This window comes from Leucopleurus acutus (genome assembly GCF_964270905.1).
Source record: "Leucopleurus acutus genome assembly, chromosome: 4".
Taxonomy (NCBI): domain Eukaryota; kingdom Metazoa; phylum Chordata; class Mammalia; order Artiodactyla; family Delphinidae; genus Leucopleurus; species Leucopleurus acutus.
The window spans coordinates 91,179,355-91,196,252 of record NC_139146.1 but is presented as its reverse complement, the minus strand read 5'-3'; positions in this window follow the sequence as shown (position 1 = coordinate 91,196,252).

Below are 16,898 nucleotides of genomic sequence, written 5' to 3'. Positions count from 1 at the left end.
TAAGGCAGCCAAGAATAGTTGAAGGCGGGAAAGAATTGCAGGAAACTGATTTCAGGAGGTAGACTGGAATTGCATGTAAAGCATAGGAAAAGAGGCAGAACGTCCACAATGATGCACTTGGCCAAAAAGGGCGTATGCGTTTTTTCCTGAATATATTCAGGAAAAAACACATATGCCCTTTTTGGCCAACCAAGCAAGCTTCCAAAGGAAATCTGCACTACATTGAAGTCTCACTGCCCCCGGGTCAAAAGGGCCATCTGAAAACAGTGTAAAATCCAGAAAGGCAGGACAGGCCATGGAGAACTGGGAGCCTAGTTATGCTGATGGGCGGCATGTAAATTGCCAACAGCCACTGTGGAGAAGTGTATGGTGTTTCCTGAAACATCCAAAAAACAAAGCAACAGAGCCTAGGGCACTTCCACTTATGGTCCTATAGCTTAGGGAAATTAAAATCAAAAAGACACAGCCACCCCAAAGTTTGGGACGGCTCTGTTTACAAGAACCTCGTTTACGGTACAAGTTGAATATCACAGAAAGCGAAAAATGGATAAAGAAGTTGTGGTACTTACGTACAATGCAATATCACGCAGCAATGAAATCTATGTCATCAGGCCCGTAGCAGCATAATGAGTGGATTCAGGTACGATGATTCTAAGTGAAATAAGTCACACAGAAAAAGAAACATCATAAGATATCACTACTACACGGAATGTAAACTTGGCTACACAAGAACTGAATTACAAAACAGAACAGGGTGTCAAATGTAGAAAACCAACTTATGCTTGCTTAAGGGGAATGGTGAGTTGGGGAGCTGCATAAAACCAGAGATTGAAATTAGCACAGATACCGTTCCATAAGCCAAATATGTAATAGACAAGAGCTACTCCTTGCTCAACGAAGTGGACTCAACACCCCATATTAAACGCCTAACAATATACATGACTAGTAAGACTCTTAAAACCTATGGATTTATATGTCTCCGAAAGAGAATCAAGGGTGTGTACAGTGGCATAAACGCAGCAGTGATAAGATTGGTGACGTTCGGTGAGCAAATGCAGACCCTTTGAAGTCATATTGCATGGTACCCATTCCATGGGTCTCAACTCTCTATGTTTAAGGGATTCTTCCTTCAGCTAAAACATGCATGTGGAACCCAGAGTATGATCCACCGTGTGATCAGAAAACGTGTTCAAATGTGTCTCAGTTTTCATCCCCTGGTACTCGGGTGCAACATTCCAGACGCTTTACTAACACTCTCCCCAATTGGAGAGTCAGTGCCTTTAACCTCCTGTTTGGCCCAGTTTGCAATTTCTGTGGAAAATGAACAGGAATAGGGAGAACCAATGAGAGACTAGGTGGAGGTGTCTGGACGGGCAAATTTAACTCTCATTTCCCACCAGGAAGAGGAATTAACCAAAGGCTCAGCATGCCGTGCCGGAACCAAACTAGGGCCTGAAGCAATCCTGTGGAGTTGCGGCCAGCTCACAAGAAAGCGAGTTGAAGAAAGGAGCTCAGGGGCACTGTAATTCACAAACCTGCAGAGTTATAAATGACAGCTATCTTCCAAAAATATATTGAAGGAAGGCTGCCAAGAGGAGTTGAAAGCGGTGCAGAATTGCAGGAAACCGATTTCAGGAGGTAGACTGGAATTGTATGTAAAGCATAGGAAAAGAGGCAGAACGTCCACAATGATGCACTTGGCCAAAAAGGGCGTATGCGTTTCTTCCTGAATATATTCAGGAAAAAACGCATACGCCCTTTTTGGCCAACCAAGCAAGCTTGCAAAGGAAATCTGCACTACAATGAAGTCTCACTGCCCCCCGGTCAAAAGGGCCATCTGAAAACAGTGTAAAATCCAGAAAGGCAGGACAGGCCATGGAGAACTGGGAGCCTAGTTATGCTGATGGGCGTGATGTAAATTGCCAGCAGCCACTGTGGAGAAGTGTATGGTGTTTCCTGAAACATCCAAAAAACAAAGCAACAGAGCCTAGGGCACTTCCACTTATGGTCCTATAACTTAGGGAAATTAAAATCAAAAAGACACAGCCACCCCAAAGTTTGGGACGGCTCTGTTTACAAGAACCTCGTTTACGGTACAAGTTGAATATCACAGAAAGCGAAAAATGGATAAAGAAGTTGTGGTACTTACGTACAATGCAATATCACGCAGCAATGAAATCTATGTCATCAGGCCCGTAGCAGCATAATGAGTGGATTCAGGTACGATGATTCTAAGTGAAATAAGTCACACAGAAAAAGAAACATCATAAGATATCACTACTACACGGAATGTAAACTTGGCTACACAAGAACTGAATTACAAAACAGAACAGGGTGTCAAATGTAGAAAACCAACTTATGCTTGCTTAAGGGGAAAGGTGAGTTGGGGAGCTGCATAAAACCAGAGATTGAAATTAGCACAGATACCGTTCCATAAGCCAAATATGTAATAGACAAGAGCTACTCCTTGCTCAACGAAGTGGACTCAACACCCCATATTAAACGCCTAACAATATACATGACTAGTAAGACTCTTAAAACCTATGGATTTATATGTCTCTGAAAGAGAATCAAGGGTGTGTACAGTGGCATAAACGCAGCAGTGATAAGATTGGTGAGGTTCGGTGAGCAAATGCATACCCTTTGAAGTCATATTGCATGGTACCCATTCCATGGGTCTCAACTCTCTATGTTTAAGGGATTCTTCCTTCAGCTAAAACATGCATGTGGAACCCAGAGTATGATCCACCGTGTGATCGGGAAACGTGTTCAAATGTGTCTCAGTTTTCGTCCCCTGGTACTCGGGTGCAACATTCCAGACGCTTTACTAACACTCTCCCCACTTGGAGAGTCAGTGCCTTTAACCTCCTGTTTGGCCCAGTTTGCAATTTCTTCGGAAGATGAACAGGAATAAGGAGAAGCAATGGGAGACTATCTGTAGGTGTCTGGACGGGCAAATTTAACTCTCATTTCCCACCAGGAAGATAAATGAACCAAAGGCTCCGTGTGCCATGCTGGAACTAGATTAGGGCCTGAGGAGATCCTGCGGTGTTGCGGCCAGCTCACAAGAAAGCGAGTTGAAGAAAGGAGCTCAGGGACACTGTAATTCAGAAACCTGCGGAGTTATAAATGACAGCTATCATCCAAAATTATACTGAAGTAAGGCTGCGAAGAGGACTTGAATGCGGGGCAGAATTGCTGGAAACTGATTTCAGAACGTACACGGGAGTAGCTCTTAAAGCATAGGAAAAGAGACAGAACTTGGAAAATAATGCACTTGGCAAAAAAGGGCATATGTGTTTTATCCAGAGCTCTCATAACTGAGGGGAGGAGATTCCCAGCAGGCTCCAAGTGCCACCTGAGGGCTCACATTGCCAAGGCAACGTGAGCATGCCAGGCAGGAGTTACCTCACAGCAGAGGTCCCACCTCACAGAAGGGTGAGAAACCCAGCCAACATCAGACTCTCACCAGAGGGCCCACATCACCAAGGGGATGGGAACCAGGCAGGAGTGTCTTCACATCAGTGGGGCCACATCATCGAAAGCTGAGGTACTCAGCACATGTGTCCTCAAACCAGAGGACCCACATCACCAAGGACCTCGGAGTGAGGCAGGCAGGAGTAGCCTCACAACACTGGGCACATAGAATAAAAAAGTGAGGAATCCAGCAGTTGGAACCTCCCAGCAGGCGGCCCAGAGCACCGAGGCTATGGGATCCAGGCCACAGTGAACTCACAGAACAGGGCCCATGTCATGAAACTGAGCAACCCAGCCATTGGGACCTCAGAGCAGGAGGCCCACATCCCCATGGGGATGGAATTCTGGTAGGAGTGTCCTCGCACCACTGAGAACGTATCAGAAAATTTTGGGCGACCAGCAGTTAGGGCCTGACGCCAGAGGGCACTCATCACCAAGGGAAGGAGGCTCCCAGCAGGCTCCAACTGCCACCAGAGGGCTGACGTCGCCAAGGCGATGTGTGCCAACCAGGCACGAATGACCTCACAGCAGAGGGCCCACCTCACAGAAGGGTGAGGAACACAGCCAGGATCAGACTCTCACCAGAGGGCCCACATCACCAAGGGGATGGGAACCAGGCAGGAGTGTCCCCACACCAGTGGGACAACATCATCGAAAGGTGAGGATCCCAGCACATGTGTCCTCAAACCAGAGGAACCACATCACCAAGGGGTTCGGAATGAGGCTGGCAGGACTGGCCTCACAACACAGGGTCCATAGAATATAAAAGTTGAGGAATCCAGCAGTTGGAACCTCCCAGCAAGTGGCCCAGAGCACCGAGGCTATGGGATCCAGGCCGCAGTGAACTCACAGCAGAGGGCCCACATCATGAACCTGTGAGCAGCCCAGCTGTTGGGACCTCAGAACAGAAGGCCCACATCCCCATTGGGATGGGAACCTGGCAGGAGTGGCTTTGCACCACTTAGCACATATCAGAAAATGTTAGGAGCCCAGCAGTTAGGGCCTGATGCCAGGGGGCCCTCATAACTGAGGGGAGGAGACTCCCAGCAGGTTCCAACTGCCAACAGAGGGACCACGTCTACAAGGTGGCATGCGCCAGCCAGGCAGTAGTGACCTCACAGCAGAGGGCCTATCTCACAGAAGGGTGAGGAACCGAGGCAGGATGAGACTCTCACCAGAGGGCCCACAACACCAAGGGGATGGGAACCAGTCAGGACTGTCCTCCCACCAGTGGGGCCACATCATCAAAAGGTGAGGAACCCAGCACATGTGGCCTCATATCAGAGGACATACATCACAAAGGGGATGGGAGTGAGGCAGGTAGGAGTAGCCTAAAAACAGAGGGCCCAAAGAATAAAAAAAGTGAGGAATCCAGCATTTGGAACCTCCCAGCAGGCGGCCGAGAGCACAGAAGCTATGGGATGCAGGCAGGAGTTAACTAACACCAGAGAGCCCACATCATGAAACTGTGAGCAACCCAGGCATTGGGACCTCAGAGCAGAAAGCCCACATCCCCATGGGGATGGGAACCTGACAGGAGTGTCCTGGCATCACTGGGCTCACATCAGAAAACGTGGGGAGCCCAGCAGTTAGAGCCTGATGCTAGAGGGCCGTCATCACCGAGGGCAGGAGGCTCCCAGCAGGTTCCATGTGCCAACAGAGGGCCCACGTCGCCAAGGTGATGTGTGCAAGTCAGGCAGGATTGACCTCACAGGAGAGGGCCTACCTCACAGAAGAGTGAGGAACCCAGCCAGGATAAGACTGTCACCAGAAGGCCCACATCACCAAGGGGATGGGAACCAGGCAGGAGTGTCCTCACACCAGTGGGGCCACATCATTGAAAGTTGCCTAACCCAGCACATGTGGCCTCAAACCAGAAGACCCACATCACGAAGGGGTTGCGAGTGAGGCAGGCAGGAGGAGCATCACAACACAGGACCCATAGAATACAAAAGTTGAGGAATCGAGCAGTTGGAACCTCCCAGCAGGCAGCCAAGACCACAGAGGCTATGGGATCCAGGCCACAGTGAACTAACACCAGAGAGCCCACATCATGAAATTGTGATCAACCCAGCCGTTGGAACCTCAGAGCAGAAGGCCCACATCCCCATGGGGATGGGAACCTAAGAGGAGTGCTTGAGCAACACTGGGCTCACTAAGAAAAGTTGGGGAGCCCAGCAGTTAGGGCCTGACGTCAGAGGGCCCTCATCACAGAGCTGAGGAGGCTCCCAGCAGGGTCCAATTGCCACCAGAGGGCTCATGTCAACAAGGCGAGGTGAGCAACCCAGGCAAGAGTTACCTGATAGTAGAGGGCCCACCTCACAGATGGGTGAGGAACCCAGCCAGGATCAGACTCTCACCAGAGGGCCCACATCACAAAGGGGATGGGACCCAGTCAGGATTATCCTCACACCAGTGGGGCCTCATCATCTTAAGGTGAGGAACCCAGCACATGTGTCCTCAAACCAGAGGACCCACATCACCAAGGGCCTTGGAGTGAGGCAGGCAGGAGTAGCCTCACAACACAGGGCACATAATATAAAAAACGTGAGGATTCCAGCATTTAGACCTTCCAGCAGGCGGCCCAGAACACCGAGGCTATGGGATCCAGGCCACAGTGAACTCACAGCAGAGGGCCCACATCACAAAACTGTGAGCAACCCAGGAGTTGAGACCTCAGCGCAGAAGGACCACATCCCCATGGGAATGGGAACCTGGCTGGAGTGTCCTCGCACCACTGGGCGCACATCAGAAAATGTGGGGAGCCCACCATTTAGGGCCTGACGCCAAAGGGCCGTCATCACCGAGAGGAGGAGGCGCCCTGCACGCTCCAACTGCCACCAGAGGGCTCACGTCTCCAAGGTGACGTGTGCCAGCCAGGCAGGAGTGACCTCACAGCAGAGGGCCTACCTCACAGAACGTTGAGGAACCCAGCCAGGATTAGACTCTCGCCAGAGGGCCCACCTCACCAAGGGGATGGGAACCAGGCAGGAGTGTCCTCACACGAGTGGGGTCACATCATCGAAAGGTGAGGAACGCAGCACATGTGGCCTCAAGCCATAGGACAGTCATCACCAAGGGGCTGGCAGTGAGGCAGGCAGGAGGAGCCTCACAACAGAGGGCACATAGAATAAAAAAGTTGAGGAATCCAGCAGTTGGAACCTCCCAGCAGGCGGCTCAGAGCACCGATGATAAGGGATCCTTGCCGGAGTGAACTCACAGCAGAGGGCCCACATCTTGGTACTGTGAGCAAGCCAGCCGTTTTGACCTCAGAGCAGAAGGCCCATATCGCCATGGGGATGGGAACCTGGCAAGAGTCTCCTCACTCACTTGGCGCACATCAGAAAATGTGGGGAGCCCAGCAGTTATGGCCTAAGGCAAGAGGGCCCTCATCACCGAGGGGAGGAGGATCCCAGCACACTCCAACTGCCACCAGAGGGCCCACGTCGCCAAGGTGACGTGTGCCAGACAGGCATGATTGACCTCACAGCAGAGGGCCCACCTCACAGAAGGGTGAGGAACCCAGCCAGGATCAGACTCTCACCTGAGGGCCCACATCAGCAAGGGGATGGGAACCAGTCAGGACTGTCTTCCCTCCAGTGGGGTCACATCATCGAAAGGTGCGGAACCCAGCACATGTGGCCTCAAATCAGAGGACACATATCACAAAGGGAATGGGAGTGAGGCAGGCAGGAGTAGCCTAAATACAGAGGGCCCAAAGAATAAGAAAGGTGAGGAATCCAGCAGTTGGAACCTCCCAGCAGGCGGCCCAGAGCACAGAAGCTATGGGATGCAGGCAGGAGTGAACTAATACCAGAGAGCCCACATCATGAAACTGTGAGCAACCCAGGCTTTGGGACCTCAGAGCAGAAGGCCCACATCCCAATGGGGATGTGAACCTGGCTGGAGTGTCCTCGCACCACTGGGCGCACATCACAAAATGTGGGGAGCCCAGCAGTTAGGGCCTGACGCCAGAGGGCCCTCATCACCGAGGAGAGGAGGCTCCCAGCAGGCTCCAAGTGCCACCAGAGGGCTCATGTCCACAAGGCGAGGTGAGCAAGCCAGGCAGGAGTGACCTCACAGCAGACGGCCCACCTCACAGATGGGTGAGGAACCCAGCCAGGATCAGACTCTCAACAGAGGGCCCACATCACCAAGGGGATGTGAACCAGGCAGGAGTCTCCTAAGACCATTGGTCCCACATCATCGAAAGGTGAGGAACCCAGCACATGTGGCCTCAAACCAGACGACACACATCACGAAGGGGCTGGGAGTGAGGCAGGCAGGAGGATCCTCACAACAGAGGGCCCAAAAAATTAAAAAAGTGAGGAATCCAGCAGTTGGAACCTCCCAGCAGGCGGCCAAGAGCACAGAGGCTATGGGATCCAGGCCTCTGTGAACACCAGAGAGCCCACATCATGAAAATGTGAACAACCCAGCCGTTGGGACCTCAGAGCAGAAGGCCCACATCTCCATGGAGATGGGATCCTAAGAGGAGTGCCAAAGCATCACTGGGCTCCCTAAGAAAAGTTGGTGAGCCCAGCAGTTAGAGCCTGATGCTAGAGGGCCCTCATCACCGGGGGGAGGAGATTCCCAGCAGGTTCCATGTGCCAACAGAGGGCCCACGTCGCCAAGGTGATGTGTGCAAGTCAGGCAGGATTGACCTCACAGCAGAGGGCCTACCTCACAGAAGAGTGAGGAACCCAGCCAGGATAAGACTGTCACCAGAAGGTCCACATCACCAAGGGGATGGGAACCAGGCAGGAGTGTCCTCACACCAGTGGGGCCACATCATTGAAAGTTGCCTAACCCAGCACATGTGGCCTCAAACAAGAAGACCCACACCACGAAGGGGTTGCGAGTGAGGCAGGCAGGAGGAGCATCACAACACAGGACCCATAGAATACAAAAGTTGAGGAATCGAGCAGTTGGAACCTCCCAGCAGGCAGCCAAGACCACAGAGGCTATGGGATCCAGGCCACAGTGAACTAACACCAGAGAGCCCACATCATGAAATTGTGATCAACCCAGCCGTTGGAACCTCAGAGCAGAAGGCCCACATCCCCATGGGGATGGGAACCTAAGAGGAGTGCTTGAGCAACACTGGGCTCACTAAGAAAAGTTGGGGAGCCCAGCAGTTAGGGCCTGACGTCAGAGGGCCCTCATCACAGAGCTGAGGAGGCTCCCAGCAGGGTCCAATTGCCACCAGAGGGCTCATGTCAACAAGGCGAGGTGAGCAACCCAGGCAAGAGTTACCTGATAGTAGAGGGCCCACCTCACAGATGGGTGAGGAACCCAGCCAGGATCAGACTCTCACCAGAGGGCCCACATCACAAAGGGGATGGGACCCAGTCAGGATTATCCTCACACCAGTGGGGCCTCATCATCTTAAGGTGAGGAACCCAGCACATGTGTCCTCAAACCAGAGGACCCACATCACCAAGGGCCTTGGAGTGAGGCAGGCAGGAGTAGCCTCACAACACAGGGCACATAATATAAAAAACGTGAGGATTCCAGCATTTAGACCTTCCAGCAGGCGGCCCAGAACACCGAGGCTATGGGATCCAGGCCACAGTGAACTCACAGCAGAGGGCCCACATCACAAAACTGTGAGCAACCCAGCAGTTGAGACCTCAGCGCAGAAGGACCACATCCCCATGGGAATGGGAACCTGGCTGGAGTGTCCTCGCACCACTGGGCGCACATCAGAAAATGTGGGGAGCCCACCATTTAGGGCCTGACGCCAGAGGGCCGTCATCACCGAGAGGAGGAGGCGCCCTGCACGCTCCAACTGCCACCAGAGGGCTCACGTCTCCAAGGTGACGTGTGCCAGCCAGGCAGGAGTGACCTCACAGCAGAGGGCCTACCTCACAGAACGTTGAGGAACCCAGCCAGGATTAGACTCTCGCCAGAGGGCCCACCTCACCAAGGGGATGGGAACCAGGCAGGAGTGTCCTCACACGAGTGGGGTCACATCATCGAAAGGTGAGGAACGCAGCACATGTGGCCTCAAGCCATAGGACAGTCATCACCAAGGGGCTGGCAGTGAGGCAGGCAGGAGGAGCCTCACAACAGAGGGCACATAGAATAAAAAAGTTGAGGAATCCAGCAGTTGGAACCTCCCAGCAGGCGGCTCAGAGCACCGATGATAAGGGATCCTTGCCGGAGTGAACTCACAGCAGAGGGCCCACATCTTGGTACTGTGAGCAAGCCAGCCGTTTTGACCTCAGAGCAGAAGGCCCATATCGCCATGGGGATGGGAACCTGGCAAGAGTCTCCTCACTCACTTGGCGCACATCAGAAAATGTGGGGAGCCCAGCAGTTATGGCCTAAGGCAAGAGGGCCCTCATCACCGAGGGGAGGAGGATCCCAGCACACTCCAACTGCCACCAGAGGGCCCACGTCGCCAAGGTGACGTGTGCCAGACAGGCATGATTGACCTCACAGCAGAGGGCCCACCTCACAGAAGGGTGAGGAACCCAGCCAGGATCAGACTCTCACCTGAGGGCCCACATCAGCAAGGGGATGGGAACCAGTCAGGACTGTCTTCCCTCCAGTGGGGTCACATCATCGAAAGGTGCGGAACCCAGCACATGTGGCCTCAAATCAGAGGACACATATCACAAAGGGAATGGGAGTGAGGCAGGCAGGAGTAGCCTAAATACAGAGGGCCCAAAGAATAAGAAAGGTGAGGAATCCAGCAGTTGGAACCTCCCAGCAGGCGGCCCAGAGCACAGAAGCTATGGGATGCAGGCAGGAGTGAACTAATACCAGAGAGCCCACATCATGAAACTGTGAGCAACCCAGGCTTTGGGACCTCAGAGCAGAAGGCCCACATCCCAATGGGGATGTGAACCTGGCTGGAGTGTCCTCGCACCACTGGGCGCACATCACAAAATGTGGGGAGCCCAGCAGTTAGGGCCTGACGCCAGAGGGCCCTCATCACCGAGGAGAGGAGGCTCCCAGCAGGCTCCAAGTGCCACCAGAGGGCTCATGTCCACAAGGCGAGGTGAGCAAGCCAGGCAGGAGTGACCTCACAGCAGACGGCCCACCTCACAGATGGGTGAGGAACCCAGCCAGGATCAGACTCTCAACAGAGGGCCCACATCACCAAGGGGATGTGAACCAGGCAGGAGTCTCCTAAGACCATTGGTCCCACATCATCGAAAGGTGAGGAACCCAGCACATGTGGCCTCAAACCAGACGACACACATCACGAAGGGGCTGGGAGTGAGGCAGGCAGGAGGATCCTCACAACAGAGGGCCCAAAAAATTAAAAAAGTGAGGAATCCAGCAGTTGGAACCTCCCAGCAGGCGGCCAAGAGCACAGAGGCTATGGGATCCAGGCCTCTGTGAACACCAGAGAGCCCACATCATGAAAATGTGAACAACCCAGCCGTTGGGACCTCAGAGCAGAAGGCCCACATCTCCATGGAGATGGGATCCTAAGAGGAGTGCCAAAGCATCACTGGGCTCCCTAAGAAAAGTTGGTGAGCCCAGCAGTTAGGGCCTGACGCAAGAGGGCCCTCATCACCGGGGGGAGGAGATTCCCAGCACGCTCCAACTGCCACCACACGGCTGACTTCACCAAGGCAATGTGTGCCAGCCATGCAGGAGTGACCTATCAGCAGAGGGTCTCCCTCACAGGTGGGTGAGGAACAAAGCCAGGAACAGACTCTCACCAGGGGCTCCACATAACCACGTGGATGAGAACCAGGCAGGAGTGTCCTCACACTAGTGGGGCCACATCATCGAAAGGTGAGGAACCCAGAAAAGGTGGCCACAAACCAGAGGACCCACATCACCAAGGGGTTGAGAGTGAGGTAGGTGTCTGGACGGGCATATTTAACACTCATTTCCCACCAGGAAGAGAAATTAACCAAAGGCTCAGCGTGCCCTGCCAGAAGCAGATTAGGGCCTGAAGCAGTCTTGCGGGTTTGCGGCCAGCTCACAAGAAAGCGAGTTGAAGAAAGGAGCTCAGGGGCCCTGTAATTCACAAACCTGGAGAGTTATAAATGACAGATAACGTCCAAAAATATATTGAAGTAAGGCTGCGAAGAGGACTTGAAAGCGGGGCAGAATTTCAGGAAACCGATTTCAGGAGGTAGACTGGATTTGCATTTAAAGCATAGGAAAAGAGGCAGAACATCGACAATGATGCACTTGGCAACAAAGGGCGTATGAGTTTGTTCCTGAATATATTCAGGAAAAAACACATACGCCCTTTTTGGCAAACCAAGCAAGCTTGCAATGGAAATCCGAACTATGAGTGTCACTTCCCCCCGGTCTAAAGGGCCATCTGAGAAAAGTGTAAAATCCAGAAAGGCAAGACAGGCCATGGGGAAAAAGGAGCCTTGTTATGCTGATGGGCGGGATGTAAATTGCCAACAGCCACTCTGGAGAAGTGTATGGTGTTTCCTGATACATCTGAAAAACCAAGCAACAGAGTCTAGGGCATTTCCACTTATGGTCCTATAGCTTAGGGAAATTAAAATCAAAAAGACACAGCCACCCCAAAATTTGGGACGGCTCTGTTTACAGGAACCTCTTCTACAGTACGAGTTAAATATCCCAGAGAACAAATAATTGATAAAGAAGTTGCGGTACTTACGTACAACAGAATACCACTCAGCAATGAAATCTGTGTCACCAGGCCTGTACCAGCATAATGAGTGGATTGAGGCATGATGATTCTAAGTGAAATAAGTCACACAGAAAAAGAAACATCATAAGGTATCACTAATGCACGGAATGTAAACTTGGCTACACATGAACTGAATTACAAAACAGAACAGGGTCTCAAGATTAGAAAACCAACTTATGCTTGCTTAAGGGGAAAGGTGAGTTAAGGGGGTGCTGCATAAAACCAGAGTTTGAAATTAGCACAGATACCGTTCCATAAGCCAAATATGTAATAGACAAGACCTACCCCCTGCTCAACGAAATGGACTCAACAATGAGGTATCACCTCACACCTGTTAGAATGGGCATCATCTGAAAATCTACAAACAACAAATGCTGGAAAGGGTGTGGAGAAAAGGAACCCTCTTCCACTATTGTTGGGAATATAAATTGATACATTCACTATGGAGAACAATATGGAGTTTCTTAAGAAACTAATAATAGAATTACCATATGATACAGCAATCCCAGGACTGGACATATACCCAGACAAAACCATAAATCAAAAAGAGACATTCACCGCAATGTTCATTGCATCACTATTTACAATATCGAGGTAATGGAAGCAACCTAAATGCCCACAGACAGACGAATGCATAAAGCTGTGGTACATATATAAAATGGAATATTACTAAGCCATGAAAGGAATGAAATTGGGTCATTTGTAGAGACGTCGATGGATCTAGAGACTGTCATACAGAGTGAAGTAAGTCAGAAAGAGAAAAACAAATCTTGTATATTCATGCATATATGTGGAACCTAGAAAAACTGTACAGATTAACCGTTTTGCAAGGCATAAATAGAGCAACAGATATAGACAACAATGTATGGACAACAAGGGGGGAAAGCTCTTGGAGGGGTGGTGGTGGGAGGAGTTGAGAGATTGGGATTGGCATGTAAACATTTATATGTATAAAATAGATAACCAATGAGAACCTGCTGTATAAAAATATAAAATAAAATTCAAAATTAAAAAGAAATAAAATTTAAAAAATAAAACAGAAAAAACAATTATTCCCTTCACATACATGTATTTATATGAATAAATTATTTCCATGCTTATATCTGTAAATACAAAAAAGAGGAATAAAATCTACCTTGAACCAAAAACGAAAAAGAGAAAAAAAAAAAACAGAACCCACCAGTTACTCAGAGGAAAACCGTATCAGGGCACTTGCTCCAGTTGTAAACAATTCTGAAGTTGGTCAGTGGTGGGGAATCGTCTCCCATTCAGCCAGCAGCCCCCACACAACAAGCGTCCTCATTGCAAAGCTGGGGCACCGTGCCGAGGCATCTGTGAGTAAACGTGAGCTGAGCCCCAGGCCAGTTGCTGCTGAACTGTTCCCGCCCTTCCCAGGTAAAACACCTGAATATATACAAGGACTTGAAAGCCTAGAGGAAGGGCCATGGAGCCACACGAGTGACAGCATGCCAGCTGACTTGGTGCCTGCAGGCCAGCCAGGATGGTCCTGGCCCTGGGTGCTCTTCTGGAAGATTTCCATTTCCCTGCCTGAGATACCCGTCCTGTCCCTGCCCCCACTGCTTTTTTCCTTCCTCACCTCTGCCCAGGGAGAAATTCCAGCAGCAGGTATGGGTGACACATCCTCTTCTTTAGCAGGTGGCAGCCTGGCAACTGCTGCAGAAAGTCCAGCAGAGCCCCACTCACACTGGGCCACCCACAAAGCCGTGGCCTCTCACTCCCTCCCACCAGCCCAGCCCCGAGACTGCTGACAGGGCAGAGAAAATGGCGTCAGGCACAGCTGCAGGGGCTTTTGCTGCCTGGAGTGGTATTTATATTGATCTCAACCCAGGCACACCTGGGGAGGGCTGGCCGGCATGGTAAGGCTGCCCAGGTAGCCAATCATCACCCCTCAGGGGCTCACAGTTGCAGAAAATGGAACTTGCTGAACCGGCCAGGTCCAAGGAACAGGTGTGGGCTCCTGAGAGTCAGGATAGACAAGGGGCTGCAGCTTTGGCTTGTTTTCTAATCATTTTATCTGGCCCATGAGTGGGAGACAACTTCAAGAAAACCCTCTCCTAATGAGAGGAACCCAGGAGTCAGGGAGAGGAGGGGTGGGTGGTGGTTGGAGACAGAGGCCTGGTGCCCTGGGTGCAGTGGAAGTCTCTGGAAGACCAGGTGGAGGGAGGCCACACAGAGTGATGCCCAGGGTCACAGACCTGTCGGAGCTGCTGTTTGTTAGTTCAAGTCCTGCTCTGAGGTGCTCTGTGTCAGCTCTGAGCGACAGGTGAGCTGGGGGTGCTCTTCAATGAGGGCTATGTGCACGGTTCCTGTGTGCCCAGTCCTGCCACGGTACCTGCAAGGGTAGCTCTGTATCCTGGGAGGGGCCTGACCATGAGAGCCCCGTGGGCTGGCTTGGGGGTGGGGTACCTGCCCAGGAGAGCTCCATATCCTGGGATTGGCCTGACCACGAGAGCCCCATGGGCTGCTGGGGACCTGGTAAAGGATGTCAGGACAGTCAGTGAAGCCACCGAGGATATACCTCCAGTTACTCCTGATTCCTACACCCTGCTGGTCATTCTACCAACCACCAGGACATGGTATTCTGTATTAGTCTTCAATGATGCCTTCTTTTGTATTCCATTAGTCCCAGAGTCACAAGAAATTTTGGCTTGTGAGTGGCAGGACTCAACATACAACTAAAACAATACTTCCGGGCCGTCTTGCCCCAAGGGTTCAAAAATTCCCACACCATCTTTGGGGAAAGCTTAGCTAACGACCGAAAAGTTCTACCTCTGGAAAAGGAAACCCTCCTTCAATATGCAGACGACATTCTGATCGCCAGCCCTACTAAGGAGGCCTCTGAACTACCAAGCCAATAAAGGATAGAAGTTGTCCAAGAAAAAGCTCAAATATCACAGACTGCAGTGACCTGCCTGGGCTTCATTCTCACACAAGGTCAGAGAAGCCCATCCCAGGAAAGGGAAGAAACCATTTGCAGCCTTACCCCTTTCTAAAACTAGAAGACAGCTTAGGGGTTCCTGGGGAGACCAGGGTTTGCTGCTTCTGGATCCCTAACTACAGTCTACTAGCTGGGCCTCTATATGAAACACTGAAAGGAAAAGATGATGATCCTTTTGAACAGAATCCAGAAGTGGCCTTTCAAGAATGGAAAGAGCAGTCAATTCAGACCCTTGCCCTGGAACTCCCTAATTGAGCTAAACCCTTTGACCTTTCCATTCCCGGTGAAAGGTGAATCGCCATTGGAGAATTAGTGCAAAAACTGGGACCACTTGAAATGGAACAACGCAAGAATGCCATCCAGGTAGGATAAACTACAGTCACCAAGGGGCTTGGCCCACTGCCACATCTGGCCAAGATACTGGCGGTATCTAAAAACCTGGAAATCAGCAGCCCAAAAGGCCACCTCCCTCCTAAGGGAAAAGGACCCCACATGGTGATCCTAATCACCAACCATGCCCTGAAGTTGCAGGGTTCGCTCCGTGGGCACACCGACCTCGAGTGAGGAGGCCCTCCAACTCCAACATCCAGAGAGATAACCGGGGGCAACAGGGCACCATGACGACTCGTGTGAACATCACTTGACCTGGAGTTTCTCTCATAAAACAACAATAGTGTGTCCCGAAGGAGTAGACTACTGCTTGCAGGACTTCCTGCACCCAGAGGGGAGCTAATAATCTTGGCGGGGGAACCGTATATCACACTGTCACCATAGAAAAGCCTACAGACACCGTGATGATGGTGGCCAATAAGACCGGCTGGACTCCTGTTTACTTCAAAAGGCTGTTAACTCAGTGGCCATCATGGTCCTTGATCACCACTGACCCTGGACTGTCTGGGAGTTGAGCGGGCAGGGCTCTGACACCTGGTGCTGTTTTTACGTTAATTCAGGGGCCTAATTGAAGAAAGAGCAGACTACTGGTCAGAGCATCTAGGCTGGCAGAAACGGTCAGCCTAAGGTGGCCGAACAAATGTGGGGCGGGGTGAAACCGGCCCCCACAGCGTCTCTGCACATCTCTTTCCTGGACCCTTAAAGGTCATTAGAATCTATAACACTTCCAATGCTGGTGCTCAGGCGGACGAGCAGGGAGGCAGGGGTCCTGGGGCCAATCAACGTCACCTGGAGGCTGCTGGGGAGAAGTTCTGACCCTCGTCCCCTGGTATGAGGGCTCCCAACTCAGCACTCAGCAGTTACAGAAGAAGGGTCTGCACCCTCAGCACTCCAAGAATGAGGAACGGGACAAAAGGCAGAGGAGGGGTTTGTCCCCAGCAAAGCCCATTAAAAATCCCTGGGAGATAAAAATAGAATGTGGGCAATAAAGTCAAGTCTGACCTTTTTTATCCTTTGTGCTTTGTCTAATTTCACGTGCTCCTAGGGTCCCGCATGCAGAGGTTCCACACCCGGCACTTCAGACCAGATTTCCTGGTGCAGAATGGCTGGGTCGACACCTCAGCTCCTGGGGCCCAGTGCAGACTCCGAGATATAGAGCCTGAGCTGCAGCCAACCCGGCCCTTGAGAGCTCCGCCCCCTCCCTCCCACTGACTCTGACAGGATCTCTACACAGCAGCCCAGCCCACAGCCCACGGGGTAGTGCATGCTCTCACCTCTCCATTCTCTGATGAAAATATAAAGTTTCCTTTGCTTGGGAACCAAACTCAGTCTCGATCTGTTGGCCCCAATGACACTGGGCAGGGGGACCCTTGTTGGGGTCCACTCTGGAGGATCAGTAACAGAAATTGAGACTATTGTAACTTCAAT